The sequence below is a fragment of the Salmo salar genome, chromosome 22 (assembly GCF_965601325.2).
Source record: "Salmo salar chromosome 22, fSalSal1, whole genome shotgun sequence".
Classification (NCBI taxonomy): Eukaryota; Metazoa; Chordata; class Actinopteri; order Salmoniformes; family Salmonidae; genus Salmo; species Salmo salar.
Window position 1 is genome coordinate 65,735,837 of NC_138312.1, and position 27,635 is coordinate 65,763,471.

Below are 27,635 nucleotides of genomic sequence, written 5' to 3' on the forward strand. Positions count from 1 at the left end.
TGGGATTCTACAAACAGAAGTTGGCACATAAAGGGTTCCGACTTCAGACGAGTCCCCTGACACTTGTGGGGGACGTAGAGACGAATTGAGAACACCACCGTGTTCGTGAGGGTCTCCCCTTTCCAGGGAGTGGTCATACGATGTTGTAGGTCAAACGGTTCAGAAGCTACAATTGTTTTTGTGAGAGGACCGATTATAGGTATGTCTCATGGTTTGACTAACACCTCTCTAGCTCCACCACCTTTCATTGCAGATGTGGAGGTGTAACATAAACAGTTATGGAGGCTTGAGACAGATACGACGCGTTTCAATCTCTCTAGTTGAAAACTGATCGATTTGAATGGGTATTTTTTACGTTCGTTTACTTTGATTCACGTACTGATGCATCAATTGACTCAAAATAAATGAGCTCCATTCTTTTTGAAGTTTTATTTTTTCATTTTCTCTTTTAAAATATTAATTGACCTCATTTGCTCAATATTCATTTGTCAACACTCATCATCAGTTTGCTGTCGCGGCTTAAGAAGACAGAGTGTGAAAGACACAGCAGATGAAATACAAAAGATTTGAACTGAAGCCTGGTCAACAGTTTGGAAGACTGCTATGCTCAAAAGTATAGCACAAACACTCACATGAGGTTCAATCTTTCCAAGCACCATGGACAAGAACAATTGATATCCTCATTGTCATTGCCGCAGAAAGAAAAACAATTTTATTCTTGTGTAAGGCTCGTTGGTCTAGGGGTATGATTCTCGCTTCGGGTGCGAGAGGTCCCGGGTTCAAATCCCGGATGAGCCCTTTTGCAGATCTTTTAACAAGCTCAGACAGGCAAATCTCTGGCCACTGGTTGCAAACAGCCACCTCTTGGGCGCAGGACGAGGTGGCTGAATGATTTAGGACTGCGTATCTATTGTGATATTAACTAGTTCGCTCAAATTCGCACTTCATTTAGAAAACCTGCAAAAAGTAAGAGCAAATCTGACTTCCACGAACATTGATTCCAATGTAATACAGGTGAAATGACACCCAGCCCCTAAAACTAGCGAATATCTCATGCTCTGCATTGGCCGTGAATTGAACCCGGGTCAACTGCTTGGAAGGCAGCTATGCTCACCACTATACCACCAATGCTATGTGAAGCTTGCAAGCAACGTGGAGACATCGATTCATATCCTGACCGTCATTTTTGTGGAAAGTGAAAATTCTTTGACCAAAAGGATCGTTGGTATAGTTGTACTATTATGGCTTAGGGTGAGAGAGGTCCCTGGTTAAAAAATCAATTATTTTAATCAGTACCTGTTACCTTCAGATTAGTCCCGTGACACTTGTGGGGAACGTAGGGCAAAACTGAGAACATTGTGACAAGTGGGGTCACATTAGTTTGGAGGCCAAAGATTTGGGATTCTACAAACAGAAGTTGGCACATAAAGGGTTCCGACTTCAGACGAGTCCCCTGACACTTGTGGGGGACGTAGAGACGAATTGAGAACACCACCGTGTTCGTGAGGGTCTCCCCTTTCCAGGGAGTGGTCATACGATGTTGTAGGTCAAACGGTTCAGAAGCTACAATTGTTTTTGTGAGAGGACCGATTATAGGTATGTCTCATGGTTTGACTAACACCTCTCTAGCTCCACCACCTTTCATTGCAGATGTGGAGGTGTAACATAAACAGTTATGGAGGCTTGAGACAGATACGACGCGTTTCAATCTCTCTAGTTGAAAACTGATCGATTTGAATGGGTATTTTTTACGTTCGTTTACTTTGATTCACGTACTGATGCATCAATTGACTCAAAATAAATGAGCTCCATTCTTTTTGAAGTTTTATTTTTTCATTTTCTCTTTTAAAATATTAATTGACCTCATTTGCTCAATATTCATTTGTCAACACTCATCATCAGTTTGCTGTCGCGGCTTAAGAAGACAGAGTGTGAAAGACACAGCAGATGAAATACAAAAGATTTGAACTGAAGCCTGGTCAACAGTTTGGAAGACTGCTATGCTCAAAAGTATAGCACAAACACTCACATGAGGTTCAATCTTTCCAAGCACCATGGACAAGAACAATTGATATCCTCATTGTCATTGCCGCAGAAAGAAAAACAATTTTATTCTTGTGTAAGGCTCGTTGGTCTAGGGGTATGATTCTCGCTTCGGGTGCGAGAGGTCCCGGGTTCAAATCCCGGATGAGCCCTTTTGCAGATCTTTTAACAAGCTCAGACAGGCAAATCTCTGGCCACTGGTTGCAAACAGCCACCTCTTGGGCGCAGGACGAGGTGGCTGAATGATTTAGGACTGCGTATCTATTGTGATATTAACTAGTTCGCTCAAATTCGCACTTCATTTAGAAAACCTGCAAAAAGTAAGAGCAAATCTGACTTCCACGAACATTGATTCCAATGTAATACAGGTGAAATGACACCCAGCCCCTAAAACTAGCGAATATCTCATGCTCTGCATTGGCCGTGAATTGAACCCGGGTCAACTGCTTGGAAGGCAGCTATGCTCACCACTATACCACCAATGCTATGTGAAGCTTGCAAGCAACGTGGAGACATCGATTCATATCCTGACCGTCATTTTTGTGGAAAGTGAAAATTCTTTGACCAAAAGGATCGTTGGTATAGTTGTACTATTATGGCTTAGGGTGAGAGAGGTCCCTGGTTAAAAAATCAATTATTTTAATCAGTACCTGTTACCTTCAGATTAGTCCCGTGACACTTGTGGGGAACGTAGGGCAAAACTGAGAACATTGTGACAAGTGGGGTCACATTAGTTTGGAGGCCAAAGATTTGGGATTCTACAAACAGAAGTTGGCACATAAAGGGTTCCGACTTCAGACGAGTCCCCTGACACTTGTGGGGGACGTAGAGACGAATTGAGAACACCACCGTGTTCGTGAGGGTCTCCCCTTTCCAGGGAGTGGTCATACGATGTTGTAGGTCAAACGGTTCAGAAGCTACAATTGTTTTTGTGAGCGGACCGATTATAGGTATGTCTCATGGTTTGACTAACACCTCTCTAGCTCCACCACCTTTCATTGCAGATGTGGAGGTGTAACATAAACAGTTATGGAGGCTTGAGACAGATACGACGCGTTTCAATCTCTCTAGTTGAAAACTGATCGATTTGAATGGGTATTTTTTACGTTCGTTTACTTTGATTCACGTACTGATGCATCAATTGACTCAAAATAAATGAGCTCCATTCTTTTTGAAGTTTTATTTTTTCATTTTCTCTTTTAAAATATTAATTGACCTCATTTGCTCAATATTCATTTGTCAACACTCATCATCAGTTTGCTGTCGCGGCTTAAGAAGACAGAGTGTGAAAGACACAGCAGATGAAATACAAAAGATTTGAACTGAAGCCTGGTCAACAGTTTGGAAGACTGCTATGCTCAAAAGTATAGCACAAACACTCACATGAGGTTCAATCTTTCCAAGCACCATGGACAAGAACAATTGATATCCTCATTGTCATTGCCGCAGAAAGAAAAACAATTTTATTCTTGTGTAAGGCTCGTTGGTCTAGGGGTATGATTCTCGCTTCGGGTGCGAGAGGTCCCGGGTTCAAATCCCGGATGAGCCCTTTTGCAGATCTTTTAACAAGCTCAGACAGGCAAATCTCTGGCCACTGGTTGCAAACAGCCACCTCTTGGGCGCAGGACGAGGTGGCTGAATGATTTAGGACTGCGTATCTATTGTGATATTAACTAGTTCGCTCAAATTCGCACTTCATTTAGAAAACCTGCAAAAAGTAAGAGCAAATCTGACTTCCACGAACATTGATTCCAATGTAATACAGGTGAAATGACACCCAGCCCCTAAAACTAGCGAATATCTCATGCTCTGCATTGGCCGTGAATTGAACCCGGGTCAACTGCTTGGAAGGCAGCTATGCTCACCACTATACCACCAATGCTATGTGAAGCTTGCAAGCAACGTGGAGACATCGATTCATATCCTGACCGTCATTTTTGTGGAAAGTGAAAATTCTTTGACCAAAAGGATCGTTGGTATAGTTGTACTATTATGGCTTAGGGTGAGAGAGGTCCCTGGTTAAAAAATCAATTATTTTAATCAGTACCTGTTACCTTCAGATTAGTCCCGTGACACTTGTGGGGAACGTAGGGCAAAACTGAGAACATTGTGACAAGTGGGGTCACATTAGTTTGGAGGCCAAAGATTTGGGATTCTACAAACAGAAGTTGGCACATAAAGGGTTCCGACTTCAGACGAGTCCCCTGACACTTGTGGGGGACGTAGAGACGAATTGAGAACACCACCGTGTTCGTGAGGGTCTCCCCTTTCCAGGGAGTGGTCATACGATGTTGTAGGTCAAACGGTTCAGAAGCTACAATTGTTTTTGTGAGAGGACCGATTATAGGTATGTCTCATGGTTTGACTAACACCTCTCTAGCTCCACCACCTTTCATTGCAGATGTGGAGGTGTAACATAAACAGTTATGGAGGCTTGAGACAGATACGACGCGTTTCAATCTCTCTAGTTGAAAACTGATCGATTTGAATGGGTATTTTTTACGTTCGTTTACTTTGATTCACGTACTGATGCATCAATTGACTCAAAATAAATGAGCTCCATTCTTTTTGAAGTTTTATTTTTTCATTTTCTCTTTTAAAATATTAATTGACCTCATTTGCTCAATATTCATTTGTCAACACTCATCATCAGTTTGCTGTCGCGGCTTAAGAAGACAGAGTGTGAAAGACACAGCAGATGAAATACAAAAGATTTGAACTGAAGCCTGGTCAACAGTTTGGAAGACTGCTATGCTCAAAAGTATAGCACAAACACTCACATGAGGTTCAATCTTTCCAAGCACCATGGACAAGAACAATTGATATCCTCATTGTCATTGCCGCAGAAAGAAAAACAATTTTATTCTTGTGTAAGGCTCGTTGGTCTAGGGGTATGATTCTCGCTTCGGGTGCGAGAGGTCCCGGGTTCAAATCCCGGATGAGCCCTTTTGCAGATCTTTTAACAAGCTCAGACAGGCAAATCTCTGGCCACTGGTTGCAAACAGCCACCTCTTGGGCGCAGGACGAGGTGGCTGAATGATTTAGGACTGCGTATCTATTGTGATATTAACTAGTTCGCTCAAATTCGCACTTCATTTAGAAAACCTGCAAAAAGTAAGAGCAAATCTGACTTCCACGAACATTGATTCCAATGTAATACAGGTGAAATGACACCCAGCCCCTAAAACTAGCGAATATCTCATGCTCTGCATTGGCCGTGAATTGAACCCGGGTCAACTGCTTGGAAGGCAGCTATGCTCACCACTATACCACCAATGCTATGTGAAGCTTGCAAGCAACGTGGAGACATCGATTCATATCCTGACCGTCATTTTTGTGGAAAGTGAAAATTCTTTGACCAAAAGGATCGTTGGTATAGTTGTACTATTATGGCTTAGGGTGAGAGAGGTCCCTGGTTAAAAAATCAATTATTTTAATCAGTACCTGTTACCTTCAGATTAGTCCCGTGACACTTGTGGGGAACGTAGGGCAAAACTGAGAACATTGTGACAAGTGGGGTCACATTAGTTTGGAGGCCAAAGATTTGGGATTCTACAAACAGAAGTTGGCACATAAAGGGTTCCGACTTCAGACGAGTCCCCTGACACTTGTGGGGGACGTAGAGACGAATTGAGAACACCACCGTGTTCGTGAGGGTCTCCCCTTTCCAGGGAGTGGTCATACGATGTTGTAGGTCAAACGGTTCAGAAGCTACAATTGTTTTTGTGAGAGGACCGATTATAGGTATGTCTCATGGTTTGACTAACACCTCTCTAGCTCCACCACCTTTCATTGCAGATGTGGAGGTGTAACATAAACAGTTATGGAGGCTTGAGACAGATACGACGCGTTTCAATCTCTCTAGTTGAAAACTGATCGATTTGAATGGGTATTTTTTACGTTCGTTTACTTTGATTCACGTACTGATGCATCAATTGACTCAAAATAAATGAGCTCCATTCTTTTTGAAGTTTTATTTTTTCATTTTCTCTTTTAAAATATTAATTGACCTCATTTGCTCAATATTCATTTGTCAACACTCATCATCAGTTTGCTGTCGCGGCTTAAGAAGACAGAGTGTGAAAGACACAGCAGATGAAATACAAAAGATTTGAACTGAAGCCTGGTCAACAGTTTGGAAGACTGCTATGCTCAAAAGTATAGCACAAACACTCACATGAGGTTCAATCTTTCCAAGCACCATGGACAAGAACAATTGATATCCTCATTGTCATTGCCGCAGAAATAAAACAATTTTATTCTTGTGTAAGGCTCGTTGGTCTAGGGGTATGATTCTCGCTTCGGGTGCGAGAGGTCCCGGGTTCAAATCCCGGATGAGCCCTTTTGCAGATCTTTTAACAAGCTCAGACAGGCAAATCTCTGGCCACTGGTTGCAAACAGCCACCTCTTGGGCGCAGGACGAGGTGGCTGAATGATTTAGGACTGCGTATCTATTGTGATATTAACTAGTTCGCTCAAATTCGCACTTCATTTAGAAAACCTGCAAAAAGTAAGAGCAAATCTGACTTCCACGAACATTGATTCCAATGTAATACAGGTGAAATGACACCCAGCCCCTAAAACTAGCGAATATCTCATGCTCTGCATTGGCCGTGAATTGAACCCGGGTCAACTGCTTGGAAGGCAGCTATGCTCACCACTATACCACCAATGCTATGTGAAGCTTGCAAGCAACGTGGAGACATCGATTCATATCCTGACCGTCATTTTTGTGGAAAGTGAAAATTCTTTGACCAAAAGGATCGTTGGTATAGTTGTACTATTATGGCTTAGGGTGAGAGAGGTCCCTGGTTAAAAAATCAATTATTTTAATCAGTACCTGTTACCTTCAGATTAGTCCCGTGACACTTGTGGGGAACGTAGGGCAAAACTGAGAACATTGTGACAAGTGGGGTCACATTAGTTTGGAGGCCAAAGATTTGGGATTCTACAAACAGAAGTTGGCACATAAAGGGTTCCGACTTCAGACGAGTCCCCTGACACTTGTGGGGGACGTAGAGACGAATTGAGAACACCACCGTGTTCGTGAGGGTCTCCCCTTTCCAGGGAGTGGTCATACGATGTTGTAGGTCAAACGGTTCAGAAGCTACAATTGTTTTTGTGAGAGGACCGATTATAGGTATGTCTCATGGTTTGACTAACACCTCTCTAGCTCCACCACCTTTCATTGCAGATGTGGAGGTGTAACATAAACAGTTATGGAGGCTTGAGACAGATACGACGCGTTTCAATCTCTCTAGTTGAAAACTGATCGATTTGAATGGGTATTTTTTACGTTCGTTTACTTTGATTCACGTACTGATGCATCAATTGACTCAAAATAAATGAGCTCCATTCTTTTTGAAGTTTTATTTTTTCATTTTCTCTTTTAAAATATTAATTGACCTCATTTGCTCAATATTCATTTGTCAACACTCATCATCAGTTTGCTGTCGCGGCTTAAGAAGACAGAGTGTGAAAGACACAGCAGATGAAATACAAAAGATTTGAACTGAAGCCTGGTCAACAGTTTGGAAGACTGCTATGCTCAAAAGTATAGCACAAACACTCACATGAGGTTCAATCTTTCCAAGCACCATGGACAAGAACAATTGATATCCTCATTGTCATTGCCGCAGAAAGAAAAACAATTTTATTCTTGTGTAAGGCTCGTTGGTCTAGGGGTATGATTCTCGCTTCGGGTGCGAGAGGTCCCGGGTTCAAATCCCGGATGAGCCCTTTTGCAGATCTTTTAACAAGCTCAGACAGGCAAATCTCTGGCCACTGGTTGCAAACAGCCACCTCTTGGGCGCAGGACGAGGTGGCTGAATGATTTAGGACTGCGTATCTATTGTGATATTAACTAGTTCGCTCAAATTCGCACTTCATTTAGAAAACCTGCAAAAAGTAAGAGCAAATCTGACTTCCACGAACATTGATTCCAATGTAATACAGGTGAAATGACACCCAGCCCCTAAAACTAGCGAATATCTCATGCTCTGCATTGGCCGTGAATTGAACCCGGGTCAACTGCTTGGAAGGCAGCTATGCTCACCACTATACCACCAATGCTATGTGAAGCTTGCAAGCAACGTGGAGACATCGATTCATATCCTGACCGTCATTTTTGTGGAAAGTGAAAATTCTTTGACCAAAAGGATCGTTGGTATAGTTGTACTATTATGGCTTAGGGTGAGAGAGGTCCCTGGTTAAAAAATCAATTATTTTAATCAGTACCTGTTACCTTCAGATTAGTCCCGTGACACTTGTGGGGAACGTAGGGCAAAACTGAGAACATTGTGACAAGTGGGGTCACATTAGTTTGGAGGCCAAAGATTTGGGATTCTACAAACAGAAGTTGGCACATAAAGGGTTCCGACTTCAGACGAGTCCCCTGACACTTGTGGGGGACGTAGAGACGAATTGAGAACACCACCGTGTTCGTGAGGGTCTCCCCTTTCCAGGGAGTGGTCATACGATGTTGTAGGTCAAACGGTTCAGAAGCTACAATTGTTTTTGTGAGAGGACCGATTATAGGTATGTCTCATGGTTTGACTAACACCTCTCTAGCTCCACCACCTTTCATTGCAGATGTGGAGGTGTAACATAAACAGTTATGGAGGCTTGAGACAGATACGACGCGTTTCAATCTCTCTAGTTGAAAACTGATCGATTTGAATGGGTATTTTTTACGTTCGTTTACTTTGATTCACGTACTGATGCATCAATTGACTCAAAATAAATGAGCTCCATTCTTTTTGAAGTTTTATTTTTTCATTTTCTCTTTTAAAATATTAATTGACCTCATTTGCTCAATATTCATTTGTCAACACTCATCATCAGTTTGCTGTCGCGGCTTAAGAAGACAGAGTGTGAAAGACACAGCAGATGAAATACAAAAGATTTGAACTGAAGCCTGGTCAACAGTTTGGAAGACTGCTATGCTCAAAAGTATAGCACAAACACTCACATGAGGTTCAATCTTTCCAAGCACCATGGACAAGAACAATTGATATCCTCATTGTCATTGCCGCAGAAAGAAAAACAATTTTATTCTTGTGTAAGGCTCGTTGGTCTAGGGGTATGATTCTCGCTTCGGGTGCGAGAGGTCCCGGGTTCAAATCCCGGATGAGCCCTTTTGCAGATCTTTTAACAAGCTCAGACAGGCAAATCTCTGGCCACTGGTTGCAAACAGCCACCTCTTGGGCGCAGGACGAGGTGGCTGAATGATTTAGGACTGCGTATCTATTGTGATATTAACTAGTTCGCTCAAATTCGCACTTCATTTAGAAAACCTGCAAAAAGTAAGAGCAAATCTGACTTCCACGAACATTGATTCCAATGTAATACAGGTGAAATGACACCCAGCCCCTAAAACTAGCGAATATCTCATGCTCTGCATTGGCCGTGAATTGAACCCGGGTCAACTGCTTGGAAGGCAGCTATGCTCACCACTATACCACCAATGCTATGTGAAGCTTGCAAGCAACGTGGAGACATCGATTCATATCCTGACCGTCATTTTTGTGGAAAGTGAAAATTCTTTGACCAAAAGGATCGTTGGTATAGTTGTACTATTATGGCTTAGGGTGAGAGAGGTCCCTGGTTAAAAAATCAATTATTTTAATCAGTACCTGTTACCTTCAGATTAGTCCCGTGACACTTGTGGGGAACGTAGGGCAAAACTGAGAACATTGTGACAAGTGGGGTCACATTAGTTTGGAGGCCAAAGATTTGGGATTCTACAAACAGAAGTTGGCACATAAAGGGTTCCGACTTCAGACGAGTCCCCTGACACTTGTGGGGGACGTAGAGACGAATTGAGAACACCACCGTGTTCGTGAGGGTCTCCCCTTTCCAGGGAGTGGTCATACGATGTTGTAGGTCAAACGGTTCAGAAGCTACAATTGTTTTTGTGAGAGGACCGATTATAGGTATGTCTCATGGTTTGACTAACACCTCTCTAGCTCCACCACCTTTCATTGCAGATGTGGAGGTGTAACATAAACAGTTATGGAGGCTTGAGACAGATACGACGCGTTTCAATCTCTCTAGTTGAAAACTGATCGATTTGAATGGGTATTTTTTACGTTCGTTTACTTTGATTCACGTACTGATGCATCAATTGACTCAAAATAAATGAGCTCCATTCTTTTTGAAGTTTTATTTTTTCATTTTCTCTTTTAAAATATTAATTGACCTCATTTGCTCAATATTCATTTGTCAACACTCATCATCAGTTTGCTGTCGCGGCTTAAGAAGACAGAGTGTGAAAGACACAGCAGATGAAATACAAAAGATTTGAACTGAAGCCTGGTCAACAGTTTGGAAGACTGCTATGCTCAAAAGTATAGCACAAACACTCACATGAGGTTCAATCTTTCCAAGCACCATGGACAAGAACAATTGATATCCTCATTGTCATTGCCGCAGAAAGAAAAACAATTTTATTCTTGTGTAAGGCTCGTTGGTCTAGGGGTATGATTCTCGCTTCGGGTGCGAGAGGTCCCGGGTTCAAATCCCGGATGAGCCCTTTTGCAGATCTTTTAACAAGCTCAGACAGGCAAATCTCTGGCCACTGGTTGCAAACAGCCACCTCTTGGGCGCAGGACGAGGTGGCTGAATGATTTAGGACTGCGTATCTATTGTGATATTAACTAGTTCGCTCAAATTCGCACTTCATTTAGAAAACCTGCAAAAAGTAAGAGCAAATCTGACTTCCACGAACATTGATTCCAATGTAATACAGGTGAAATGACACCCAGCCCCTAAAACTAGCGAATATCTCATGCTCTGCATTGGCCGTGAATTGAACCCGGGTCAACTGCTTGGAAGGCAGCTATGCTCACCACTATACCACCAATGCTATGTGAAGCTTGCAAGCAACGTGGAGACATCGATTCATATCCTGACCGTCATTTTTGTGGAAAGTGAAAATTCTTTGACCAAAAGGATCGTTGGTATAGTTGTACTATTATGGCTTAGGGTGAGAGAGGTCCCTGGTTAAAAAATCAATTATTTTAATCAGTACCTGTTACCTTCAGATTAGTCCCGTGACACTTGTGGGGAACGTAGGGCAAAACTGAGAACATTGTGACAAGTGGGGTCACATTAGTTTGGAGGCCAAAGATTTGGGATTCTACAAACAGAAGTTGGCACATAAAGGGTTCCGACTTCAGACGAGTCCCCTGACACTTGTGGGGGACGTAGAGACGAATTGAGAACACCACCGTGTTCGTGAGGGTCTCCCCTTTCCAGGGAGTGGTCATACGATGTTGTAGGTCAAACGGTTCAGAAGCTACAATTGTTTTTGTGAGAGGACCGATTATAGGTATGTCTCATGGTTTGACTAAGACCGCTCTAGCTCCACCACCTTTCATTGCAGATGTGGAGGTGTAACATAAACAGTTATGGAGGCTTGAGACAGATACGACGCGTTTCAATCTCTCTAGTTGAAAACTGATCGATTTGAATGGGTATTTTTTACGTTCGTTTACTTTGATTCACGTACTGATGCATCAATTGACTCAAAATAAATGAGCTCCATTCTTTTTGAAGTTTTATTTTTTCATTTTCTCTTTTAAAATATTAATTGACCTCATTTGCTCAATATTCATTTGTCAACACTCATCATCAGTTTGCTGTCGCGGCTTAAGAAGACAGAGTGTGAAAGACACAGCAGATGAAATACAAAAGATTTGAACTGAAGCCTGGTCAACAGTTTGGAAGACTGCTATGCTCAAAAGTATAGCACAAACACTCACATGAGGTTCAATCTTTCCAAGCACCATGGACAAGAACAATTGATATCCTCATTGTCATTGCCGCAGAAAGAAAAACAATTTTATTCTTGTGTAAGGCTCGTTGGTCTAGGGGTATGATTCTCGCTTCGGGTGCGAGAGGTCCCGGGTTCAAATCCCGGATGAGCCCTTTTGCAGATCTTTTAACAAGCTCAGACAGGCAAATCTCTGGCCACTGGTTGCAAACAGCCACCTCTTGGGCGCAGGACGAGGTGGCTGAATGATTTAGGACTGCGTATCTATTGTGATATTAACTAGTTCGCTCAAATTCGCACTTCATTTAGAAAACCTGCAAAAAGTAAGAGCAAATCTGACTTCCACGAACATTGAATCCAATGTAATACAGGTGAAATGACACCCAGCCCCTAAAACTAGCGAATATCTCATGCTCTGCATTGGCCGTGAATTGAACCCGGGTCAACTGCTTGGAAGGCAGCTATGCTCACCACTATACCACCAATGCTATGTGAAGCTTGCAAGCAACGTGGAGACATCGATTCATATCCTGACCGTCATTTTTGTGGAAAGTGAAAATTCTTTGACCAAAAGGATCGTTGGTATAGTTGTACTATTATGGCTTAGGGTGAGAGAGGTCCCTGGTTAAAAAATCAATTATTTTAATCAGTACCTGTTACCTTCAGATTAGTCCCGTGACACTTGTGGGGAACGTAGGGCAAAACTGAGAACATTGTGACAAGTGGGGTCACATTAGTTTGGAGGCCAAAGATTTGGGATTCTACAAACAGAAGTTGGCACATAAAGGGTTCCGACTTCAGACGAGTCCCCTGACACTTGTGGGGGACGTAGAGACGAATTGAGAACACCACCGTGTTCGTGAGGGTCTCCCCTTTCCAGGGAGTGGTCATACGATGTTGTAGGTCAAACGGTTCAGAAGCTACAATTGTTTTTGTGAGAGGACCGATTATAGGTATGTCTCATGGTTTGACTAACACCGCTCTAGCTCCACCACCTTTCATTGCAGATGTGGAGGTGTAACATAAACAGTTATGGAGGCTTGAGACAGATACGACGCGTTTCAATCTCTCTAGTTGAAAACTGATCGATTTGAATGGGTATTTTTTACGTTCGTTTACTTTGATTCACGTACTGATGCATCAATTGACTCAAAATAAATGAGCTCCATTCTTTTTGAAGTTTTATTTTTTCATTTTCTCTTTTAAAATATTAATTGACCTCATTTGCTCAATATTCATTTGTCAACACTCATCATCAGTTTGCTGTCGCGGCTTAAGAAGACAGAGTGTGAAAGACACAGCAGATGAAATACAAAAGATTTGAACTGAAGCCTGGTCAACAGTTTGGAAGACTGCTATGCTCAAAAGTATAGCACAAACACTCACATGAGGTTCAATCTTTCCAAGCACCATGGACAAGAACAATTGATATCCTCATTGTCATTGCCGCAGAAAGAAAAACAATTTTATTCTTGTGTAAGGCTCGTTGGTCTAGGGGTATGATTCTCGCTTCGGGTGCGAGAGGTCCCGGGTTCAAATCCCGGATGAGCCCTTTTGCAGATCTTTTAACAAGCTCAGACAGGCAAATCTCTGGCCACTGGTTGCAAACAGCCACCTCTTGGGCGCAGGACGAGGTGGCTGAATGATTTAGGACTGCGTATCTATTGTGATATTAACTAGTTCGCTCAAATTCGCACTTCATTTAGAAAACCTGCAAAAAGTAAGAGCAAATCTGACTTCCACGAACATTGAATCCAATGTAATACAGGTGAAATGACACCCAGCCCCTAAAACTAGCGAATATCTCATGCTCTGCATTGGCCGTGAATTGAACCCGGGTCAACTGCTTGGAAGGCAGCTATGCTCACCACTATACCACCAATGCTATGTGAAGCTTGCAAGCAACGTGGAGACATCGATTCATATCCTGACCGTCATTTTTGTGGAAAGTGAAAATTCTTTGACCAAAAGGATCGTTGGTATAGTTGTACTATTATGGCTTAGGGTGAGAGAGGTCCCTGGTTAAAAAATCAATTATTTTAATCAGTACCTGTTACCTTCAGATTAGTCCCGTGACACTTGTGGGGAACGTAGGGCAAAACTGAGAACATTGTGACAAGTGGGGTCACATTAGTTTGGAGGCCAAAGATTTGGGATTCTACAAACAGAAGTTGGCACATAAAGGGTTCCGACTTCAGACGAGTCCCCTGACACTTGTGGGGGACGTAGAGACGAATTGAGAACACCACCGTGTTCGTGAGGGTCTCCCCTTTCCAGGGAGTGGTCATACGATGTTGTAGGTCAAACGGTTCAGAAGCTACAATTGTTTTTGTGAGAGGACCGATTATAGGTATGTCTCATGGTTTGACTAAGACCGCTCTAGCTCCATCACCTTTCATTGCAGATGTGGAGGTGTAACATAAACAGTTATGGAGGCTTGAGACAGATACGACGCGTTTCAATCTCTCTAGTTGAAAACTGATCGATTTGAATGGGTATTTTTTACGTTCGTTTACTTTGATTCACGTACTGATGCATCAATTGACTCAAAATAAATGAGCTCCATTCTTTTTGAAGTTTTATTTTTTCATTTTCTCTTTTAAAATATTAATTGACCTCATTTGCTCAATATTCATTTGTCAACACTCATCATCAGTTTGCTGTCGCGGCTTAAGAAGACAGAGTGTGAAAGACACAGCAGATGAAATACAAAAGATTTGAACTGAAGCCTGGTCAACAGTTTGGAAGACTGCTATGCTCAAAAGTATAGCACAAACACTCACATGAGGTTCAATCTTTCCAAGCACCATGGACAAGAACAATTGATATCCTCATTGTCATTGCCGCAGAAAGAAAAACAATTTTATTCTTGTGTAAGGCTCGTTGGTCTAGGGGTATGATTCTCGCTTCGGGTGCGAGAGGTCCCGGGTTCAAATCCCGGATGAGCCCTTTTGCAGATCTTTTAACAAGCTCAGACAGGCAAATCTCTGGCCACTGGTTGCAAACAGCCACCTCTTGGGCGCAGGACGAGGTGGCTGAATGATTTAGGACTGCGTATCTATTGTGATATTAACTAGTTCGCTCAAATTCGCACTTCATTTAGAAAACCTGCAAAAAGTAAGAGCAAATCTGACTTCCACGAACATTGATTCCAATGTAATACAGGTGAAATGACACCCAGCCCCTAAAACTAGCGAATATCTCATGCTCTGCATTGGCCGTGAATTGAACCCGGGTCAACTGCTTGGAAGGCAGCTATGCTCACCACTATACCACCAATGCTATGTGAAGCTTGCAAGCAACGTGGAGACATCGATTCATATCCTGACCGTCATTTTTGTGGAAAGTGAAAATTCTTTGACCAAAAGGATCGTTGGTATAGTTGTACTATTATGGCTTAGGGTGAGAGAGGTCCCTGGTTAAAAAATCAATTATTTTAATCAGTACCTGTTACCTTCAGATTAGTCCCGTGACACTTGTGGGGAACGTAGGGCAAAACTGAGAACATTGTGACAAGTGGGGTCACATTAGTTTGGAGGCCAAAGATTTGGGATTCTACAAACAGAAGTTGGCACATAAAGGGTTCCGACTTCAGACGAGTCCCCTGACACTTGTGGGGGACGTAGAGACGAATTGAGAACACCACCGTGTTCGTGAGGGTCTCCCCTTTCCAGGGAGTGGTCATACGATGTTGTAGGTCAAACGGTTCAGAAGCTACAATTGTTTTTGTGAGAGGACCGATTATAGGTATGTCTCATGGTTTGACTAAGACCGCTCTAGCTCCATCACCTTTCATTGCAGATGTGGAGGTGTAACATAAACAGTTATGGAGGCTTGAGACAGATACGACGCGTTTCAATCTCTCTAGTTGAAAACTGATCGATTTGAATGGGTATTTTTTACGTTCGTTTACTTTGATTCACGTACTGATGCATCAATTGACTCAAAATAAATGAGCTCCATTCTTTTTGAAGTTTTATTTTTTCATTTTCTCTTTTAAAATATTAATTGACCTCATTTGCTCAATATTCATTTGTCAACACTCATCATCAGTTTGCTGTCGCGGCTTAAGAAGACAGAGTGTGAAAGACACAGCAGATGAAATACAAAAGATTTGAACTGAAGCCTGGTCAACAGTTTGGAAGACTGCTATGCTCAAAAGTATAGCACAAACACTCACATGAGGTTCAATCTTTCCAAGCACCATGGACAAGAACAATTGATATCCTCATTGTCATTGCCGCAGAAATAATTTTTTTTTATTCTTGTGTAAGGCTCGTTGGTCTAGGGGTATGATTCTCGCTTCGGGTGCGAGAGGTCCCGGGTTCAAATCCCGGATGAGCCCTTTTGCAGATCTTTTAACAAGCTCAGACAGGCAAATCTCTGGCCACTGGTTGCAAACAGCCACCTCTTGGGCGCAGGACGAGGTGGCTGAATGATTTAGGACTGCGTATCTATTGTGATATTAACTAGTTCGCTCAAATTCGCACTTCATTTAGAAAACCTGCAAAAAGTAAGAGCAAATCTGACTTCCACGAACATTGATTCCAATGTAATACAGGTGAAATGACACCCAGCCCCTAAAACTAGCGAATATCTCATGCTCTGCATTGGCCGTGAATTGAACCCGGGTCAACTGCTTGGAAGGCAGCTATGCTCACCACTATACCACCAATGCTATGTGAAGCTTGCAAGCAACGTGGAGACATCGATTCATATCCTGACCGTCATTTTTGTGGAAAGTGAAAATTCTTTGACCAAAAGGATCGTTGGTATAGTTGTACTATTATGGCTTAGGGTGAGAGAGGTCCCTGGTTAAAAAATCAATTATTTTAATCAGTACCTGTTACCTTCAGATTAGTCCCGTGACACTTGTGGGGAACGTAGGGCAAAACTGAGAACATTGTGACAAGTGGGGTCACATTAGTTTGGAGGCCAAAGATTTGGGATTCTACAAACAGAAGTTGGCACATAAAGGGTTCCGACTTCAGACGAGTCCCCTGACACTTGTGGGGGACGTAGAGACGAATTGAGAACACCACCGTGTTCGTGAGGGTCTCCCCTTTCCAGGGAGTGGTCATACGATGTTGTAGGTCAAACGGTTCAGAAGCTACAATTGTTTTTGTGAGAGGACCGATTATAGGTATGTCTCATGGTTTGACTAAACCCTCTAGCTCCACACCTTTCATTGCAGATGTGGAGGTGTAACATAAACAGTTATGGAGGCTTGAGACAGATACGACGCGTTTCAATCTCTCTAGTTGAAAACTGATCGATTTGAATGGGTATTTTTTACGTTCGTTTACTTTGATTCACGTACTGATGCATCAATTGACTCAAAATAAATGAGCTCCATTCTTTTTGAAGTTTTATTTTTTCATTTTCTCTTTTAAAATATTAATTGACCTCATTTGCTCAATATTCATTTGTCAACACTCATCATCAGTTTGCTGTCGCGGCTTAAGAAGACAGAGTGTGAAAGACACAGCAGATGAAATACAAAAGATTTGAACTGAAGCCTGGTCAACAGTTTGGAAGACTGCTATGCTCAAAAGTATAGCACAAACACTCACATGAGGTTCAATCTTTCCAAGCACCATGGACAAGAACAATTGATATCCTCATTGTCATTGCCGCAGAAATAATTTTTTTTTATTCTTGTGTAAGGCTCGTTGGTCTAGGGGTATGATTCTCGCTTCGGGTGCGAGAGGTCCCGGGTTCAAATCCCGGATGAGCCCTTTTGCAGATCTTTTAACAAGCTCAGACAGGCAAATCTCTGGCCACTGGTTGCAAACAGCCACCTCTTGGGCGCAGGACGAGGTGGCTGAATGATTTAGGACTGCGTATCTATTGTGATATTAACTAGTTCGCTCAAATTCGCACTTCATTTAGAAAACCTGCAAAAAGTAAGAGCAAATCTGACTTCCACGAACATTGATTCCAATGTAATACAGGTGAAATGACACCCAGCCCCTAAAACTAGCGAATATCTCATGCTCTGCATTGGCCGTGAATTGAACCCGGGTCAACTGCTTGGAAGGCAGCTATGCTCACCACTATACCACCAATGCTATGTGAAGCTTGCAAGCAACGTGGAGACATCGATTCATATCCTGACCGTCATTTTTGTGGAAAGTGAAAATTCTTTGACCAAAAGGATCGTTGGTATAGTTGTACTATTATGGCTTAGGGTGAGAGAGGTCCCTGGTTAAAAAATCAATTATTTTAATCAGTACCTGTTACCTTCAGATTAGTCCCGTGACACTTGTGGGGAACGTAGGGCAAAACTGAGAACATTGTGACAAGTGGGGTCACATTAGTTTGGAGGCCAAAGATTTGGGATTCTACAAACAGAAGTTGGCACATAAAGGGTTCCGACTTCAGACGAGTCCCCTGACACTTGTGGGGGACGTAGAGACGAATTGAGAACACCACCGTGTTCGTGAGGGTCTCCCCTTTCCAGGGAGTGGTCATACGATGTTGTAGGTCAAACGGTTCAGAAGCTACAATTGTTTTTGTGAGAGGACCGATTATAGGTATGTCTCATGGTTTGACTAAACCCTCTAGCTCCACACCTTTCATTGCAGATGTGGAGGTGTAACATAAACAGTTATGGAGGCTTGAGACAGATACGACGCGTTTCAATCTCTCTAGTTGAAAACTGATCGATTTGAATGGGTATTTTTTACGTTCGTTTACTTTGATTCACGTACTGATGCATCAATTGACTCAAAATAAATGAGCTCCATTCTTTTTGAAGTTTTATTTTTTCATTTTCTCTTTTAAAATATTAATTGACCTCATTTGCTCAATATTCATTTGTCAACACTCATCATCAGTTTGCTGTCGCGGCTTAAGAAGACAGAGTGTGAAAGACACAGCAGATGAAATACAAAAGATTTGAACTGAAGCCTGGTCAACAGTTTGGAAGACTGCTATGCTCAAAAGTATAGCACAAACACTCACATGAGGTTCAATCTTTCCAAGCACCATGGACAAGAACAATTGATATCCTCATTGTCATTGCCGCAGAAAGAAAAACAATTTTATTCTTGTGTAAGGCTCGTTGGTCTAGGGGTATGATTCTCGCTTCGGGTGCGAGAGGTCCCGGGTTCAAATCCCGGATGAGCCCTTTTGCAGATCTTTTAACAAGCTCAGACAGGCAAATCTCTGGCCACTGGTTGCAAACAGCCACCTCTTGGGCGCAGGACGAGGTGGCTGAATGATTTAGGACTGCGTATCTATTGTGATATTAACTAGTTCGCTCAAATTCGCACTTCATTTAGAAAACCTGCAAAAAGTAAGAGCAAATCTGACTTCCACGAACATTGATTCCAATGTAATACAGGTGAAATGACACCCAGCCCCTAAAACTAGCGAATATCTCATGCTCTGCATTGGCCGTGAATTGAACCCGGGTCAACTGCTTGGAAGGCAGCTATGCTCACCACTATACCACCAATGCTATGTGAAGCTTGCAAGCAACGTGGAGACATCGATTCATATCCTGACCGTCATTTTTGTGGAAAGTGAAAATTCTTTGACCAAAAGGATCGTTGGTATAGTTGTACTATTATGGCTTAGGGTGAGAGAGGTCCCTGGTTAAAAAATCAATTATTTTAATCAGTACCTGTTACCTTCAGATTAGTCCCGTGACACTTGTGGGGAACGTAGGGCAAAACTGAGAACATTGTGACAAGTGGGGTCACATTAGTTTGGAGGCCAAAGATTTGGGATTCTACAAACAGAAGTTGGCACATAAAGGGTTCCGACTTCAGACGAGTCCCCTGACACTTGTGGGGGACGTAGAGACGAATTGAGAACACCACCGTGTTCGTGAGGGTCTCCCCTTTCCAGGGAGTGGTCATACGATGTTGTAGGTCAAACGGTTCAGAAGCTACAATTGTTTTTGTGAGAGGACCGATTATAGCTCCACCACCTTTCATTGCAGATGTGGAGGTGTAACATAAACAGTTATGGAGGCTTGAGACAGATACGACGCGTTTCAATCTCTCTAGTTGAAAACTGATCGATTTGAATGGGTATTTTTTACGTTCGTTTACTTTGATTCACGTACTGATGCATCAATTGACTCAAAATAAATGAGCTCCATTCTTTTTGAAGTTTTATTTTTTCATTTTCTCTTTTAAAATATTAATTGACCTCATTTGCTCAATATTCATTTGTCAACACTCATCATCAGTTTGCTGTCGCGGCTTAAGAAGACAGAGTGTGAAAGACACAGCAGATGAAATACAAAAGATTTGAACTGAAGCCTGGTCAACAGTTTGGAAGACTGCTATGCTCAAAAGTATAGCACAAACACTCACATGAGGTTCAATCTTTCCAAGCACCATGGACAAGAACAATTGATATCCTCATTGTCATTGCCGCAGAAATAATTTTTTTTTATTCTTGTGTAAGGCTCGTTGGTCTAGGGGTATGATTCTCGCTTCGGGTGCGAGAGGTCCCGGGTTCAAATCCCGGATGAGCCCTTTTGCAGATCTTTTAACAAGCTCAGACAGGCAAATCTCTGGCCACTGGTTGCAAACAGCCACCTCTTGGGCGCAGGACGAGGTGGCTGAATGATTTAGGACTGCGTATCTATTGTGATATTAACTAGTTCGCTCAAATTCGCACTTCATTTAGAAAACCTGCAAAAAGTAAGAGCAAATCTGACTTCCACGAACATTGATTCCAATGTAATACAGGTGAAATGACACCCAGCCCCTAAAACTAGCGAATATCTCATGCTCTGCATTGGCCGTGAATTGAACCCGGGTCAACTGCTTGGAAGGCAGCTATGCTCACCACTATACCACCAATGCTATGTGAAGCTTGCAAGCAACGTGGAGACATCGATTCATATCCTGACCGTCATTTTTGTGGAAAGTGAAAATTCTTTGACCAAAAGGATCGTTGGTATAGTTGTACTATTATGGCTTAGGGTGAGAGAGGTCCCTGGTTAAAAAATCAATTATTTTAATCAGTACCTGTTACCTTCAGATTAGTCCCGTGACACTTGTGGGGAACGTAGGGCAAAACTGAGAACATTGTGACAAGTGGGGTCACATTAGTTTGGAGGCCAAAGATTTGGGATTCTACAAACAGAAGTTGGCACATAAAGGGTTCCGACTTCAGACGAGTCCCCTGACACTTGTGGGGGACGTAGAGACGAATTGAGAACACCACCGTGTTCGTGAGGGTCTCCCCTTTCCAGGGAGTGGTCATACGATGTTGTAGGTCAAACGGTTCAGAAGCTACAATTGTTTTTGTGAGAGGACCGATTATAGGTATGTCTCATGGTTTGACTAAGACCGCTCTAGCTCCACACCTTTCATTGCAGATGTGGAGGTGTAACATAAACAGTTATGGAGGCTTGAGACAGATACGACGCGTTTCAATCTCTCTAGTTGAAAACTGATCGATTTGAATGGGTATTTTTTACGTTCGTTTACTTTGATTCACGTACTGATGCATCAATTGACTCAAAATAAATGAGCTCCATTCTTTTTGAAGTTTTATTTTTTCATTTTCTCTTTTAAAATATTAATTGACCTCATTTGCTCAATATTCATTTGTCAACACTCATCATCAGTTTGCTGTCGCGGCTTAAGAAGACAGAGTGTGAAAGACACAGCAGATGAAATACAAAAGATTTGAACTGAAGCCTGGTCAACAGTTTGGAAGACTGCTATGCTCAAAAGTATAGCACAAACACTCACATGAGGTTCAATCTTTCCAAGCACCATGGACAAGAACAATTGATATCCTCATTGTCATTGCCGCAGAAAGAAAAACAATTTTATTCTTGTGTAAGGCTCGTTGGTCTAGGGGTATGATTCTCGCTTCGGGTGCGAGAGGTCCCGGGTTCAAATCCCGGATGAGCCCTTTTGCAGATCTTTTAACAAGCTCAGACAGGCAAATCTCTGGCCACTGGTTGCAAACAGCCACCTCTTGGGCGCAGGACGAGGTGGCTGAATGATTTAGGACTGCGTATCTATTGTGATATTAACTAGTTCGCTCAAATTCGCACTTCATTTAGAAAACCTGCAAAAAGTAAGAGCAAATCTGACTTCCACGAACATTGATTCCAATGTAATACAGGTGAAATGACACCCAGCCCCTAAAACTAGCGAATATCTCATGCTCTGCATTGGCCGTGAATTGAACCCGGGTCAACTGCTTGGAAGGCAGCTATGCTCACCACTATACCACCAATGCTATGTGAAGCTTGCAAGCAACGTGGAGACATCGATTCATATCCTGACCGTCATTTTTGTGGAAAGTGAAAATTCTTTGACCAAAAGGATCGTTGGTATAGTTGTACTATTATGGCTTAGGGTGAGAGAGGTCCCTGGTTAAAAAATCAATTATTTTAATCAGTACCTGTTACCTTCAGATTAGTCCCGTGACACTTGTGGGGAACGTAGGGCAAAACTGAGAACATTGTGACAAGTGGGGTCACATTAGTTTGGAGGCCAAAGATTTGGGATTCTACAAACAGAAGTTGGCACATAAAGGGTTCCGACTTCAGACGAGTCCCCTGACACTTGTGGGGGACGTAGAGACGAATTGAGAACACCACCGTGTTCGTGAGGGTCTCCCCTTTCCAGGGAGTGGTCATACGATGTTGTAGGTCAAACGGTTCAGAAGCTACAATTGTTTTTGTGAGAGGACCGATTATAGCTCCACCACCTTTCATTGCAGATGTGGAGGTGTAACATAAACAGTTATGGAGGCTTGAGACAGATACGACGCGTTTCAATCTCTCTAGTTGAAAACTGATCGATTTGAATGGGTATTTTTTACGTTCGTTTACTTTGATTCACGTACTGATGCATCAATTGACTCAAAATAAATGAGCTCCATTCTTTTTGAAGTTTTATTTTTTCATTTTCTCTTTTAAAATATTAATTGACCTCATTTGCTCAATATTCATTTGTCAACACTCATCATCAGTTTGCTGTCGCGGCTTAAGAAGACAGAGTGTGAAAGACACAGCAGATGAAATACAAAAGATTTGAACTGAAGCCTGGTCAACAGTTTGGAAGACTGCTATGCTCAAAAGTATAGCACAAACACTCACATGAGGTTCAATCTTTCCAAGCACCATGGACAAGAACAATTGATATCCTCATTGTCATTGCCGCAGAAATAATTTTTTTTTATTCTTGTGTAAGGCTCGTTGGTCTAGGGGTATGATTCTCGCTTCGGGTGCGAGAGGTCCCGGGTTCAAATCCCGGATGAGCCCTTTTGCAGATCTTTTAACAAGCTCAGACAGGCAAATCTCTGGCCACTGGTTGCAAACAGCCACCTCTTGGGCGCAGGACGAGGTGGCTGAATGATTTAGGACTGCGTATCTATTGTGATATTAACTAGTTCGCTCAAATTCGCACTTCATTTAGAAAACCTGCAAAAAGTAAGAGCAAATCTGACTTCCACGAACATTGATTCCAATGTAATACAGGTGAAATGACACCCAGCCCCTAAAACTAGCGAATATCTCATGCTCTGCATTGGCCGTGAATTGAACCCGGGTCAACTGCTTGGAAGGCAGCTATGCTCACCACTATACCACCAATGCTATGTGAAGCTTGCAAGCAACGTGGAGACATCGATTCATATCCTGACCGTCATTTTTGTGGAAAGTGAAAATTCTTTGACCAAAAGGATCGTTGGTATAGTTGTACTATTATGGCTTAGGGTGAGAGAGGTCCCTGGTTAAAAAATCAATTATTTTAATCAGTACCTGTTACCTTCAGATTAGTCCCGTGACACTTGTGGGGAACGTAGGGCAAAACTGAGAACATTGTGACAAGTGGGGTCACATTAGTTTGGAGGCCAAAGATTTGGGATTCTACAAACAGAAGTTGGCACATAAAGGGTTCCGACTTCAGACGAGTCCCCTGACACTTGTGGGGGACGTAGAGACGAATTGAGAACACCACCGTGTTCGTGAGGGTCTCCCCTTTCCAGGGAGTGGTCATACGATGTTGTAGGTCAAACGGTTCAGAAGCTACAATTGTTTTTGTGAGAGGACCGATTATAGCTCCACCACCTTTCATTGCAGATGTGGAGGTGTAACATAAACAGTTATGGAGGCTTGAGACAGATACGACGCGTTTCAATCTCTCTAGTTGAAAACTGATCGATTTGAATGGGTATTTTTTACGTTCGTTTACTTTGATTCACGTACTGATGCATCAATTGACTCAAAATAAATGAGCTCCATTCTTTTTGAAGTTTTATTTTTTCATTTTCTCTTTTAAAATATTAATTGACCTCATTTGCTCAATATTCATTTGTCAACACTCATCATCAGTTTGCTGTCGCGGCTTAAGAAGACAGAGTGTGAAAGACACAGCAGATGAAATACAAAAGATTTGAACTGAAGCCTGGTCAACAGTTTGGAAGACTGCTATGCTCAAAAGTATAGCACAAACACTCACATGAGGTTCAATCTTTCCAAGCACCATGGACAAGAACAATTGATATCCTCATTGTCATTGCCGCAGAAATAATTTTTTTTTATTCTTGTGTAAGGCTCGTTGGTCTAGGGGTATGATTCTCGCTTCGGGTGCGAGAGGTCCCGGGTTCAAATCCCGGATGAGCCCTTTTGCAGATCTTTTAACAAGCTCAGACAGGCAAATCTCTGGCCACTGGTTGCAAACAGCCACCTCTTGGGCGCAGGACGAGGTGGCTGAATGATTTAGGACTGCGTATCTATTGTGATATTAACTAGTTCGCTCAAATTCGCACTTCATTTAGAAAACCTGCAAAAAGTAAGAGCAAATCTGACTTCCACGAACATTGATTCCAATGTAATACAGGTGAAATGACACCCAGCCCCTAAAACTAGCGAATATCTCATGCTCTGCATTGGCCGTGAATTGAACCCGGGTCAACTGCTTGGAAGGCAGCTATGCTCACCACTATACCACCAATGCTATGTGAAGCTTGCAAGCAACGTGGAGACATCGATTCATATCCTGACCGTCATTTTTGTGGAAAGTGAAAATTCTTTGACCAAAAGGATCGTTGGTATAGTTGTACTATTATGGCTTAGGGTGAGAGAGGTCCCTGGTTAAAAAATCAATTATTTTAATCAGTACCTGTTACCTTCAGATTAGTCCCGTGACACTTGTGGGGAACGTAGGGCAAAACTGAGAACATTGTGACAAGTGGGGTCACATTAGTTTGGAGGCCAAAGATTTGGGATTCTACAAACAGAAGTTGGCACATAAAGGGTTCCGACTTCAGACGAGTCCCCTGACACTTGTGGGGGACGTAGAGACGAATTGAGAACACCACCGTGTTCGTGAGGGTCTCCCCTTTCCAGGGAGTGGTCATACGATGTTGTAGGTCAAACGGTTCAGAAGCTACAATTGTTTTTGTGAGAGGACCGGGGCCAGGTGCTCACCCCTAGCTCCACCACCTTTCATTGCAGATGTGGAGGTGTAACATAAACAGTTATGGAGGCTTGAGACAGATACGACGCGTTTCAATCTCTCTAGTTGAAAACTGATCGATTTGAATGGGTATTTTTTACGTTCGTTTACTTTGATTCACGTACTGATGCATCAATTGACTCAAAATAAATGAGCTCCATTCTTTTTGAAGTTTTATTTTTTCATTTTCTCTTTTAAAATATTAATTGACCTCATTTGCTCAATATTCATTTGTCAACACTCATCATCAGTTTGCTGTCGCGGCTTAAGAAGACAGAGTGTGAAAGACACAGCAGATGAAATACAAAAGATTTGAACTGAAGCCTGGTCAACAGTTTGGAAGACTGCTATGCTCAAAAGTATAGCACAAACACTCACATGAGGTTCAATCTTTCCAAGCACCATGGACAAGAACAATTGATATCCTCATTGTCATTGCCGCAGAAAGAAAAACAATTTTATTCTTGTGTAAGGCTCGTTGGTCTAGGGGTATGATTCTCGCTTCGGGTGCGAGAGGTCCCGGGTTCAAATCCCGGATGAGCCCTTTTGCAGATCTTTTAACAAGCTCAGACAGGCAAATCTCTGGCCACTGGTTGCAAACAGCCACCTCTTGGGCGCAGGACGAGGTGGCTGAATGATTTAGGACTGCGTATCTATTGTGATATTAACTAGTTCGCTCAAATTCGCACTTCATTTAGAAAACCTGCAAAAAGTAAGAGCAAATCTGACTTCCACGAACATTGATTCCAATGTAATACAGGTGAAATGACACCCAGCCCCTAAAACTAGCGAATATCTCATGCTCTGCATTGGCCGTGAATTGAACCCGGGTCAACTGCTTGGAAGGCAGCTATGCTCACCACTATACCACCAATGCTATGTGAAGCTTGCAAGCAACGTGGAGACATCGATTCATATCCTGACCGTCATTTTTGTGGAAAGTGAAAATTCTTTGACCAAAAGGATCGTTGGTATAGTTGTACTATTATGGCTTAGGGTGAGAGAGGTCCCTGGTTAAAAAATCAATTATTTTAATCAGTACCTGTTACCTTCAGATTAGTCCCGTGACACTTGTGGGGAACGTAGGGCAAAACTGAGAACATTGTGACAAGTGGGGTCACATTAGTTTGGAGGCCAAAGATTTGGGATTCTACAAACAGAAGTTGGCACATAAAGGGTTCCGACTTCAGACGAGTCCCCTGACACTTGTGGGGGACGTAGAGACGAATTGAGAACACCACCGTGTTCGTGAGGGTCTCCCCTTTCCAGGGAGTGGTCATACGATGTTGTAGGTCAAACGGTTCAGAAGCTACAATTGTTTTTGTGAGAGGACCGATTATAGCTCCACCACCTTTCATTGCAGATGTGGAGGTGTAACATAAACAGTTATGGAGGCTTGAGACAGATACGACGCGTTTCAATCTCTCTAGTTGAAAACTGATCGATTTGAATGGGTATTTTTTACGTTCGTTTACTTTGATTCACGTACTGATGCATCAATTGACTCAAAATAAATGAGCTCCATTCTTTTTGAAGTTTTATTTTTTCATTTTCTCTTTTAAAATATTAATTGACCTCATTTGCTCAATATTCATTTGTCAACACTCATCATCAGTTTGCTGTCGCGGCTTAAGAAGACAGAGTGTGAAAGACACAGCAGATGAAATACAAAAGATTTGAACTGAAGCCTGGTCAACAGTTTGGAAGACTGCTATGCTCAAAAGTATAGCACAAACACTCACATGAGGTTCAATCTTTCCAAGCACCATGGACAAGAACAATTGATATCCTCATTGTCATTGCCGCAGAAATAATTTTTTTTTATTCTTGTGTAAGGCTCGTTGGTCTAGGGGTATGATTCTCGCTTCGGGTGCGAGAGGTCCCGGGTTCAAATCCCGGATGAGCCCTTTTGCAGATCTTTTAACAAGCTCAGACAGGCAAATCTCTGGCCACTGGTTGCAAACAGCCACCTCTTGGGCGCAGGACGAGGTGGCTGAATGATTTAGGACTGCGTATCTATTGTGATATTAACTAGTTCGCTCAAATTCGCACTTCATTTAGAAAACCTGCAAAAAGTAAGAGCAAATCTGACTTCCACGAACATTGATTCCAATGTAATACAGGTGAAATGACACCCAGCCCCTAAAACTAGCGAATATCTCATGCTCTGCATTGGCCGTGAATTGAACCCGGGTCAACTGCTTGGAAGGCAGCTATGCTCACCACTATACCACCAATGCTATGTGAAGCTTGCAAGCAACGTGGAGACATCGATTCATATCCTGACCGTCATTTTTGTGGAAAGTGAAAATTCTTTGACCAAAAGGATCGTTGGTATAGTTGTACTATTATGGCTTAGGGTGAGA

General features: G+C 42.4%; 40 non-coding genes across 40 annotated transcripts; 20 read left to right on the plus strand and 20 right to left on the minus strand.

Moving 5' to 3' along the window:
- The first annotated feature begins 726 nt into the window (after positions 1 to 726).
- trnap-cgg (transfer RNA proline (anticodon CGG)) lies at positions 727 to 798 on the plus strand. The gene has a single exon. It is a non-coding gene; the product is annotated as a tRNA-Pro (tRNA).
- Positions 799 to 1,059: 261 nt separating this feature from the next.
- On the minus strand, positions 1,060 to 1,131 carry trnag-ucc (transfer RNA glycine (anticodon UCC)). The gene has a single exon. It is a non-coding gene; the product is annotated as a tRNA-Gly (tRNA).
- Positions 1,132 to 2,123: 992 nt separating this feature from the next.
- Positions 2,124 to 2,195, plus strand: trnap-cgg (transfer RNA proline (anticodon CGG)). The gene has a single exon. It is a non-coding gene; the product is annotated as a tRNA-Pro (tRNA).
- Positions 2,196 to 2,456: 261 nt separating this feature from the next.
- On the minus strand, positions 2,457 to 2,528 carry trnag-ucc (transfer RNA glycine (anticodon UCC)). Its single transcript has one exon. It is a non-coding gene; the product is annotated as a tRNA-Gly (tRNA).
- A 992-nt stretch (positions 2,529 to 3,520) lies between these two features.
- trnap-cgg (transfer RNA proline (anticodon CGG)) lies at positions 3,521 to 3,592 on the plus strand. Its single transcript has one exon. It is a non-coding gene; the product is annotated as a tRNA-Pro (tRNA).
- Positions 3,593 to 3,853: 261 nt separating this feature from the next.
- Positions 3,854 to 3,925, minus strand: trnag-ucc (transfer RNA glycine (anticodon UCC)). The gene has a single exon. It is a non-coding gene; the product is annotated as a tRNA-Gly (tRNA).
- A 992-nt stretch (positions 3,926 to 4,917) lies between these two features.
- Positions 4,918 to 4,989, plus strand: trnap-cgg (transfer RNA proline (anticodon CGG)). The gene has a single exon. It is a non-coding gene; the product is annotated as a tRNA-Pro (tRNA).
- A 261-nt stretch (positions 4,990 to 5,250) lies between these two features.
- On the minus strand, positions 5,251 to 5,322 carry trnag-ucc (transfer RNA glycine (anticodon UCC)). The gene has a single exon. It is a non-coding gene; the product is annotated as a tRNA-Gly (tRNA).
- A 991-nt stretch (positions 5,323 to 6,313) lies between these two features.
- On the plus strand, positions 6,314 to 6,385 carry trnap-cgg (transfer RNA proline (anticodon CGG)). The gene has a single exon. It is a non-coding gene; the product is annotated as a tRNA-Pro (tRNA).
- A 261-nt stretch (positions 6,386 to 6,646) lies between these two features.
- trnag-ucc (transfer RNA glycine (anticodon UCC)) lies at positions 6,647 to 6,718 on the minus strand. Its single transcript has one exon. It is a non-coding gene; the product is annotated as a tRNA-Gly (tRNA).
- Positions 6,719 to 7,710: 992 nt separating this feature from the next.
- Positions 7,711 to 7,782, plus strand: trnap-cgg (transfer RNA proline (anticodon CGG)). The gene has a single exon. It is a non-coding gene; the product is annotated as a tRNA-Pro (tRNA).
- A 261-nt stretch (positions 7,783 to 8,043) lies between these two features.
- On the minus strand, positions 8,044 to 8,115 carry trnag-ucc (transfer RNA glycine (anticodon UCC)). Its single transcript has one exon. It is a non-coding gene; the product is annotated as a tRNA-Gly (tRNA).
- Positions 8,116 to 9,107: 992 nt separating this feature from the next.
- Positions 9,108 to 9,179, plus strand: trnap-cgg (transfer RNA proline (anticodon CGG)). Its single transcript has one exon. It is a non-coding gene; the product is annotated as a tRNA-Pro (tRNA).
- A 261-nt stretch (positions 9,180 to 9,440) lies between these two features.
- trnag-ucc (transfer RNA glycine (anticodon UCC)) lies at positions 9,441 to 9,512 on the minus strand. Its single transcript has one exon. It is a non-coding gene; the product is annotated as a tRNA-Gly (tRNA).
- Positions 9,513 to 10,504: 992 nt separating this feature from the next.
- trnap-cgg (transfer RNA proline (anticodon CGG)) lies at positions 10,505 to 10,576 on the plus strand. Its single transcript has one exon. It is a non-coding gene; the product is annotated as a tRNA-Pro (tRNA).
- A 261-nt stretch (positions 10,577 to 10,837) lies between these two features.
- trnag-ucc (transfer RNA glycine (anticodon UCC)) lies at positions 10,838 to 10,909 on the minus strand. The gene has a single exon. It is a non-coding gene; the product is annotated as a tRNA-Gly (tRNA).
- Positions 10,910 to 11,901: 992 nt separating this feature from the next.
- On the plus strand, positions 11,902 to 11,973 carry trnap-cgg (transfer RNA proline (anticodon CGG)). Its single transcript has one exon. It is a non-coding gene; the product is annotated as a tRNA-Pro (tRNA).
- A 261-nt stretch (positions 11,974 to 12,234) lies between these two features.
- Positions 12,235 to 12,306, minus strand: trnag-ucc (transfer RNA glycine (anticodon UCC)). The gene has a single exon. It is a non-coding gene; the product is annotated as a tRNA-Gly (tRNA).
- A 992-nt stretch (positions 12,307 to 13,298) lies between these two features.
- On the plus strand, positions 13,299 to 13,370 carry trnap-cgg (transfer RNA proline (anticodon CGG)). The gene has a single exon. It is a non-coding gene; the product is annotated as a tRNA-Pro (tRNA).
- A 261-nt stretch (positions 13,371 to 13,631) lies between these two features.
- Positions 13,632 to 13,703, minus strand: trnag-ucc (transfer RNA glycine (anticodon UCC)). The gene has a single exon. It is a non-coding gene; the product is annotated as a tRNA-Gly (tRNA).
- A 992-nt stretch (positions 13,704 to 14,695) lies between these two features.
- On the plus strand, positions 14,696 to 14,767 carry trnap-cgg (transfer RNA proline (anticodon CGG)). Its single transcript has one exon. It is a non-coding gene; the product is annotated as a tRNA-Pro (tRNA).
- A 261-nt stretch (positions 14,768 to 15,028) lies between these two features.
- On the minus strand, positions 15,029 to 15,100 carry trnag-ucc (transfer RNA glycine (anticodon UCC)). The gene has a single exon. It is a non-coding gene; the product is annotated as a tRNA-Gly (tRNA).
- Positions 15,101 to 16,091: 991 nt separating this feature from the next.
- On the plus strand, positions 16,092 to 16,163 carry trnap-cgg (transfer RNA proline (anticodon CGG)). The gene has a single exon. It is a non-coding gene; the product is annotated as a tRNA-Pro (tRNA).
- Positions 16,164 to 16,424: 261 nt separating this feature from the next.
- trnag-ucc (transfer RNA glycine (anticodon UCC)) lies at positions 16,425 to 16,496 on the minus strand. Its single transcript has one exon. It is a non-coding gene; the product is annotated as a tRNA-Gly (tRNA).
- A 988-nt stretch (positions 16,497 to 17,484) lies between these two features.
- trnap-cgg (transfer RNA proline (anticodon CGG)) lies at positions 17,485 to 17,556 on the plus strand. Its single transcript has one exon. It is a non-coding gene; the product is annotated as a tRNA-Pro (tRNA).
- A 261-nt stretch (positions 17,557 to 17,817) lies between these two features.
- Positions 17,818 to 17,889, minus strand: trnag-ucc (transfer RNA glycine (anticodon UCC)). Its single transcript has one exon. It is a non-coding gene; the product is annotated as a tRNA-Gly (tRNA).
- A 989-nt stretch (positions 17,890 to 18,878) lies between these two features.
- On the plus strand, positions 18,879 to 18,950 carry trnap-cgg (transfer RNA proline (anticodon CGG)). Its single transcript has one exon. It is a non-coding gene; the product is annotated as a tRNA-Pro (tRNA).
- Positions 18,951 to 19,211: 261 nt separating this feature from the next.
- trnag-ucc (transfer RNA glycine (anticodon UCC)) lies at positions 19,212 to 19,283 on the minus strand. The gene has a single exon. It is a non-coding gene; the product is annotated as a tRNA-Gly (tRNA).
- Positions 19,284 to 20,241: 958 nt separating this feature from the next.
- On the plus strand, positions 20,242 to 20,313 carry trnap-cgg (transfer RNA proline (anticodon CGG)). Its single transcript has one exon. It is a non-coding gene; the product is annotated as a tRNA-Pro (tRNA).
- Positions 20,314 to 20,574: 261 nt separating this feature from the next.
- On the minus strand, positions 20,575 to 20,646 carry trnag-ucc (transfer RNA glycine (anticodon UCC)). Its single transcript has one exon. It is a non-coding gene; the product is annotated as a tRNA-Gly (tRNA).
- Positions 20,647 to 21,637: 991 nt separating this feature from the next.
- Positions 21,638 to 21,709, plus strand: trnap-cgg (transfer RNA proline (anticodon CGG)). Its single transcript has one exon. It is a non-coding gene; the product is annotated as a tRNA-Pro (tRNA).
- Positions 21,710 to 21,970: 261 nt separating this feature from the next.
- On the minus strand, positions 21,971 to 22,042 carry trnag-ucc (transfer RNA glycine (anticodon UCC)). The gene has a single exon. It is a non-coding gene; the product is annotated as a tRNA-Gly (tRNA).
- A 958-nt stretch (positions 22,043 to 23,000) lies between these two features.
- trnap-cgg (transfer RNA proline (anticodon CGG)) lies at positions 23,001 to 23,072 on the plus strand. Its single transcript has one exon. It is a non-coding gene; the product is annotated as a tRNA-Pro (tRNA).
- Positions 23,073 to 23,333: 261 nt separating this feature from the next.
- Positions 23,334 to 23,405, minus strand: trnag-ucc (transfer RNA glycine (anticodon UCC)). The gene has a single exon. It is a non-coding gene; the product is annotated as a tRNA-Gly (tRNA).
- A 958-nt stretch (positions 23,406 to 24,363) lies between these two features.
- On the plus strand, positions 24,364 to 24,435 carry trnap-cgg (transfer RNA proline (anticodon CGG)). The gene has a single exon. It is a non-coding gene; the product is annotated as a tRNA-Pro (tRNA).
- A 261-nt stretch (positions 24,436 to 24,696) lies between these two features.
- Positions 24,697 to 24,768, minus strand: trnag-ucc (transfer RNA glycine (anticodon UCC)). Its single transcript has one exon. It is a non-coding gene; the product is annotated as a tRNA-Gly (tRNA).
- A 973-nt stretch (positions 24,769 to 25,741) lies between these two features.
- trnap-cgg (transfer RNA proline (anticodon CGG)) lies at positions 25,742 to 25,813 on the plus strand. Its single transcript has one exon. It is a non-coding gene; the product is annotated as a tRNA-Pro (tRNA).
- A 261-nt stretch (positions 25,814 to 26,074) lies between these two features.
- Positions 26,075 to 26,146, minus strand: trnag-ucc (transfer RNA glycine (anticodon UCC)). The gene has a single exon. It is a non-coding gene; the product is annotated as a tRNA-Gly (tRNA).
- A 958-nt stretch (positions 26,147 to 27,104) lies between these two features.
- On the plus strand, positions 27,105 to 27,176 carry trnap-cgg (transfer RNA proline (anticodon CGG)). Its single transcript has one exon. It is a non-coding gene; the product is annotated as a tRNA-Pro (tRNA).
- A 261-nt stretch (positions 27,177 to 27,437) lies between these two features.
- Positions 27,438 to 27,509, minus strand: trnag-ucc (transfer RNA glycine (anticodon UCC)). Its single transcript has one exon. It is a non-coding gene; the product is annotated as a tRNA-Gly (tRNA).
- Positions 27,510 to 27,635: the final 126 nt, after the last annotated feature.